Consider the following 6,968-nt stretch of genomic DNA (forward strand, 5'->3'; position numbering starts at 1 on the left):
CTAAATGAGCACATTGACAGGGTCATGAAGGACAGGAACAATGGAGAACCATCACATTCTGGAGGAGACAGAGAAGATATGATATCTAGAGGCAGTGTGGGATCCTGGATCGAATCCTAGAGCAGAGAAAGGACAATAGTAAATTAAAAAAAACAACAACAACAGGAAGTCCAGGTGAAGCTGTAGTTCAGTAAGGGATTTTGTACACTGTTACGTTCTTAGTTTTGACGAATGTATTACGGTTATTTAAGATGCAATTGGTAGTGTGTGAGCTATAGAAAAGCAATCTTTGTCGCTTTACAACACATTTTTATTTTTTCTAGACATTAAAATACACTAAATAAGGCTAAAACTAAAAGTAAAACATTTAAGAAATTGGTTGCTATGTGACAGACGTGCAGTGTGTTTTTCTCCAATAAAAATGGTTAGTTGCTCAGTTGTGTCTGACTCTTTGCGACCCCATGGACTATAGCCCACCAGGCTCCTTTATCCATGAAATTATCCAGGCAAGACTATTGGAGTGGGTAGCCATTCCCTTCTCCAGGGGATCTTCCCAATCCAGGGATCAAACCCAGGTCTCCTGCACTGCAGGCAGATTCTTTACTGTCAGAGCCACCAGGGAAGCTCAAAAATGATGGTTGCAGAATGTTTATTGCCTGTGGAATCTGATACCAGCTATGTTGAAGAAATTCAGGGAACTCACTTGGCTAGTTGAAGATAAATATGATGTCCAGGACTGGGCTATCTGCTCCTTGTCTCTTCAGGGCATGAAGAGAAAATTCAAGTATGTCACTGGAGACACTGTTACTCATAACCTACTTCCCGCATGGCAGTTTATTTCCCCGCAGTGTTTTGAGCAAGAACTAGAGTTCTGGGGAAGCCAAGCGGCAGGGTGGGCTTCCCATGTGGCGCTAGTGGTAAAGAACCCGCCTGCAAATGCAGGAGAGAAAAGAGACGCAGCTTCCCTCCCTGGGTCGGGAAGGTCCCTAGGAGGAGGAAATGGCAACCCACTGCAGTATTCTTGCCTGGGAAATCCCATGGACAGAGGAGCCTGGCGGGCTACAAGTCCATGGAGTCGCAAAGAATCAGACACGACTAGTGACTAAACAACAGCAACAAGGGGCGGGGCACGGAGGTGACAAGGAAGTCCATCTGAGAGGTCAGAGGCCTCCAGTGTGCCCTGTGAGTTCTTGTCCTGGGAGTTCTAGAACTTGTTGAACTTTTTCTTTAAGTCACAGTGAAAAAAGGGCAGAGAACCCACAATTGGCTAAGCTACCCCACTCTTGGTAGAATAGAAGCTTGGATTAGGAGATAAGTGGTTATGAAAAAAAAGAGGAATAAAATACACCAAAGAAAATAACATTTCTTGCTTGCCTGTCTCTGTGGCTTGAGAATCACACCTGCTATACTTTCTGCCCAGCTGTGTACCGTTACTTACTTTTGAGACAGATTTCTAACGCCATGAAACATCATGTTTTAAATCAGCTTGTTATTGTTATTTAGTCGCGCAGTCATGTCTGACTCTTATGACCCTGTGGACTGTAGCCCACCAGGTTCCTCTGTCCATGGGATTTCCTAGGCAAGAATATTGGAGTGGGTTGCCATTTCCATCTCCAGGGAATCTTCCTGACTCAGGGATCTAACCCGCATCTCCTGCGCTGGTAGGTGGATTCTTTACCACTGAGCCACCTGGGAAGTCCTCTAAGTCAGCAGTAAGTGCATATTTCTATATTTCTTAACTTGGCAAATGAAGTGGTTTATTAAAAAAGAAAGGTGGAGGTTTTGGCTTGTCTTTTTCTTTTTTAATGGCAGAATTCTCAACAACAACCTTTAAGAAGTTCTTAAGCAAATTCAAGCTTTTCTGACACTCAGTAATGGATATAATCTGAAGTCATACATTTTGGACAAAGTTTTCTAACAATATAAATATTTCATAATTTCTTTATAAAATAATAATCAGTTTTAAATACTATTTTTCTGTGAAATTTTAAAACACCTTAAGGTACCTAAGTTCAGTGTGTTCATCTTCTTGTTTTTAAGGAACAAATTAGTTTCAGTTCAAATGAAATAGGACAAAATTAAAATAACATAGGACATTTGACCCGTTTTGAAAGCAACAGCCCAGTAAATAAATGCAGGTGTGGTAAATAAAGGTGTCTAGCTACCCTCTCTATAAAGCAATGGTTGGAAGCAGTGAATCAAAAAATTTGTTTAATACAGTAGTTTTCCTATTTGGCTCTTTTTCTAAACTCTCTTCAGCTCCATCATTTGCACCAAATTTGCCCTAGCTATAATTTGAAGGGGACAGTCATGGAAAAGTCCTGAGAAGTGTTGTCAAGTTTATTTCCTAATTGAGACACATTTTTTTTTTCCTAGTATGGATTTTCTCCTTCTGTTTTCTGTGCTTAAAAACCTCTGGGGACATCCCTGGTGGTCCAGTGGCTAAGACTCTGTTCTCCCAGTGAAGGGGGCCCGGGTTCAATTCCTGGTCAGGGAATCAGAGCCCACATGTGCCAAGTAAAAGATACTACATGCCACAACTAAGCCCCAGTGCAGCCAAATAAATACATAAATAAATAAAAGTAAATACTTCTCAAAAAGCCTCTGGTATGCAAAAACACCTTTCTGATTTACAAGTAAAAAACAAGAAAAAATACACATCATTTAAATTTCTCTTTCACAAAGATGTACATCTCGTAGGTGCACAGATTCAAACATATACCCTGGAATCTAAAGTACCCAACTCAGATACTAGCATAATCTGTTTTAAATCAGAAATGTTTTGTTTTTGCTTTCTTAGTTCTCCCACCCTGTGCTCAGGAATATGAGTAACGACCTCAGCAAACGGGCAGTGGTTATTTATCAGCCTGTTTGAAAATTCTGATGTTATGGAGGACTTTCTCTGTTTTAGGTTTTCTCTTTCTCTACTCTAGATAGATGAATAGAAACAGTAATGAAATGATAACTGAGGACCTGCTAGACACAGAGAAGGGTGCTTGGTCCTTTAACTGGACCACAAGTTTAAGGTATTTAGTTGCTCTGTAAGTTGCGTACTGTTCCCATTTCACAGATGAAGATCAGAAAGGTTAAGTGGCCTAAGACCGACCAGGCAGGAAACTGTCATGGTCAAGCCCTTCAGGTCAGGTCTGTCCAGCTCCGTTGTCTTTCGCTTTATTCTCTCTCACCTCACAATTCACAGTTACGTAGCTTCTAACTTGAATTCCATAGCTTCAGGCATTGTGGTGTCTAGTAGTTGAGATGGGAGAGTGGTGGGATTAGAAAGAGAATAAGACTGGCTGTGTGTTGATGGTTGCTGAAGAGTTACACCTGCCCCTGTTTGGGTAGGGTCAGATCGCTCTGCTTTTCATAAATTTGAAAATCTTCAAATTATGAAAATTTTCATAAAATTTCATATTATTATGAAAATTTTCATAATAAACTGAGGTATATGGGAATGTTCATGTTCTATAAAGACATTCAGTGGATATAAATGGCTCATCCCTAACTGGGACATTACAATGGGTCCCCTCACCCCAACACCCCAGCTGGCCACACACACATACACACACAGAGTCACATAGTTAGAAACTTCTAGCAAGAGCAGTGCTTCCCCTCGTTGCTCAGTGGTAAAGAATCTGCCTGTCAATGCAGGTGATGTGGGTTCGACCCCTAGGTCGGGAAGATCCCCTGGAGGAGGAAATGGCAACCCACTCCAGTATTCTTGCCTGGAAAATTCCATGCGCAGAGGACCTTGGTGGGCTTCAGTCCATGGGGTCGCAAGAGTCAAACATGACTGAGCAACTAAACAACAACAACAACAAAAGCAAGAGCAGGACAGATGTGAATAAGTCCTCAAGGTATAAAGCAGGAGTCTGGAGACCTTCGTGTCTCCAACACGTATCATGTAAGCATAGCGCTCAGCCCCACTCAGCGTCTCAGCTCCTCTCCGTTTGCTCAAGCCCAGCCAAACCCAAACAGGGATCACCAGCGGAGGAGAACTGCAAATGTTTGCAAACTGTGAGCAAATTAGGAGAAAGCCCTCGATTTAGCTGTGAATGATGGTGCCCAGATATAAATAAACATTGTTCTCAGCGCAGATTCTGTCAACACCTCAGCGCCCTGGACGGACTCCTTAAAAGAGAGAGTGTTCCTCAGCCCTGCTGAGCTCCAAAAACCACCTGAGGGGGCACACGCTGTACTTGGCTGAGCTTGTCTGCAGACTTCAGCCCTTGGAATAAAAAGCTACCACAAAGTATGCGGCCAGCTCTGAAATATGTGTGTGTTTTCAGGCAGCCATGAGGGCAGAACAGGCATTCATTTTTGATCCACACGTCAGAGTCTGGCAGTGGCCACTCCGGGAGTCTCTATTTTATTTTTTTTCCCCTCCACCTTCTTCATTTTTTCAGTCATACGTACTTAATGGACATGAATTTGAGCAAACTCTGGGAGATAGTGAAGGACAAGGAGCCTGTCGTGCTGCAGTCCACGGGGCCTCTAAGAGTCGGACACATGACTGAGCAACTGAACGACAACAACAAAATAAACACTTGTATTTTTTAAATACAGAGAATTAAAAAGATTTTAGATTGCTTTAATTCTATGAGCCAGAGATGACTGCGGCTCATTTTGAACAAATGTTTCTAGAAATTTTAGAGCATATATAAACTCCCTGAAATTAAAACAGGAACATACTGTAGGTAGCTTGCTTTATTCATTCAGATATAGCCTATGAATATTTTAATGCCTATAAACAACCTTAACAACCATATTTACAATCTCTGTTCATATGGACATGAAACAACTTATTCAGTCAAGACATATTGGTTATTTACCAAGAATTATTACTGAAACTTTTCAAACTTTTGCTCCTAAAACTGAGATTGGATGATGATTTTAATAAATAATTATTTCTACAAATGTATTATTATTTCCTTAGGATGAATTCCTAGAAGTAAACTACCCAGTAGGAACTTATTGAGACATTTAACAAACTGCCCTCCAGAGAGTGCAGTCGTCAGCATTCATGGAGATTGATTCCAGAACCTCTGTCTTTTCTAAAGTCCATGGATGCTCAAGTCCCTTATATAAAATGGTGTAGTATTTCCATAGGACCTATGCACATCCTCCCGTACACTTTAAATCATTTCTAGATTACCTAAAATGCATAATACAAGGTAAGGGCTTTTCAGATGGCTCTGTGGGTAAAGAGCCCTCCTGCCGATGCAGGAGACATAAAAGACCCAGGTTCAATCTCTGGGTTAGGAAGACCCTCTGGAGAAGGGCATGGCAACCCACTCCAGTATTCTTGCCTGGGAAATTCTATGGACAGAGGAGCCTGGAGGGCTACAGTCCATAGAGTCGCAGAGTCAGACATGACTGAAGTGACTGAGCATGCATGCATGCACAATACAAGGTAAATGCTATGTAAATAGCTGCTGAAAGTGAAAGTGTAGTCATTCAGTCATGTCTGACTCTGTGACCCCATGGACTGTAGCCTGCCAGGCTCACCTGTCCATGGGATTCTCCAGGCAAGAGTACTGGGGTGGGTTGCTATTCCCTTCTCCAAGGGCTTTTCCTGACCCAGGTATCAAACCCAGGTCTGTTGCACTGCCATCTTTCCACATTCTTTATCGTCTGAGCCACAAATGGTCGCTGGTGTGCAGCAAATTCAAATTTTGCTGTTAGAGACTTTCTGGAATTAAATATATATATATATATATATATATTCAATTTAAAGCTTGCTGCTACTGCTGCTAAGTCACTTCAGTCGTGTCCGACTCTTTGTGACCCCATGGATTGTAGCCTACCAGGCTCCTCCGTCCATGGGATTCTCCAGGCAAGAGTACTAGAGTGGGGTGCCATAAATCTTAGTTGGATCCGAAGATGTGGAACCTGTGGATATTGAGGGCCGACCATAAATAAATTTATACTCTGCATGTCCCTACACCCTTATCACTTTCTTTAATCTCTGCCAATTCAGTAGGTAGAGACTATCAGGTTTTCTGAATTTCTACTCCTTTGATCCTAATGATACTGAAATTTTGTTTATCAAAAAAGTGTCTTTCCATTCATATAATTTTCTTATTCAGTATGTCTTCAGATTGATACCTCTGTAGTTATTGTGATATGGGAAAACATGCTTTTTAAAAAAATTATATACTTCCCTGGTGGCTCAGTGGTAAAGAACCTGCCTGCAATGCAGGAGACCTAGGTTCGATTCCTGGGTCGGGAAGGTCCCCTGGAGAAGGGAATAGCAACCCACTCCAGTATTCTTGCCTGGAGAATTCCACAGAGGAGCCTGGCAGGCTACAGTCCATGGGGCCACAAAGAGTCAGACACGACTGAGCGACCAACACTTATTTACTTGGCTGCCCCCAGGTCTTAGTTGTGGCACACAGGATCTTCCATCCTCATTGCGGCATGTGGACCTTTAGTTGCAGCGTGCATATGGGATCTAGTTCCCTGACTGGGGATCTAACCCAGGCCCACCCTCCCCACCCCCGAACCCCTCATAGCAAGTGTGGAGTCTTAGCCACTGGACCACCAGGGAAGTTCCAGGAAATCATGCTTTATTATCATATTAGTTTGTACCAGCTAGGAGGTCCATTTGCCTGCAGGTGAGGAAGGGAACACAGACAGGGTGGGAACTTCACTGCGGTGCCTGGAAGCCTCCATATCTGACTGACATTGCAACTCACACTCAGCGAGGGTCTCGGGCAACACTCCAGGGCAGTATTTCCCGACTCAGACCCATTTCTTCAGTTTGAAGCCCGCTTCACCGCTGGCCTTCTTTCCTTAGAGCAGGAACTCATTCCAAGTGTAAATGGGACTGAACCCTTGAAGCAGCCTCTCTGTCTGTACCTGATACACTGGCTTCCAGGTTCTGTTTGTCCTGGCTCCCGGCCCCTCTGGCTCTTAGCTTGGGGAGGGAGGTCCTGGTTGAATTTTGCTTGGCGGCTCCTCTTCTT

General features: G+C 43.0%; 1 non-coding gene across 1 annotated transcript; it reads left to right on the forward strand.

Annotated features, from left to right (window-relative positions):
- Window positions 1-6,161: 6,161 nt before the first annotated feature.
- TRNAC-GCA lies at window positions 6,162-6,232 on the forward strand. The gene has a single exon. It is a non-coding gene; the product is annotated as a tRNA-Cys (tRNA).
- Window positions 6,233-6,968: the final 736 nt, after the last annotated feature.

This window comes from Bos indicus x Bos taurus, chromosome 19 (assembly GCF_003369695.1).
Source record: "Bos indicus x Bos taurus breed Angus x Brahman F1 hybrid chromosome 19, Bos_hybrid_MaternalHap_v2.0, whole genome shotgun sequence".
In the NCBI taxonomy this organism is placed as follows: Eukaryota; Metazoa; Chordata; class Mammalia; order Artiodactyla; family Bovidae; genus Bos; species Bos indicus x Bos taurus.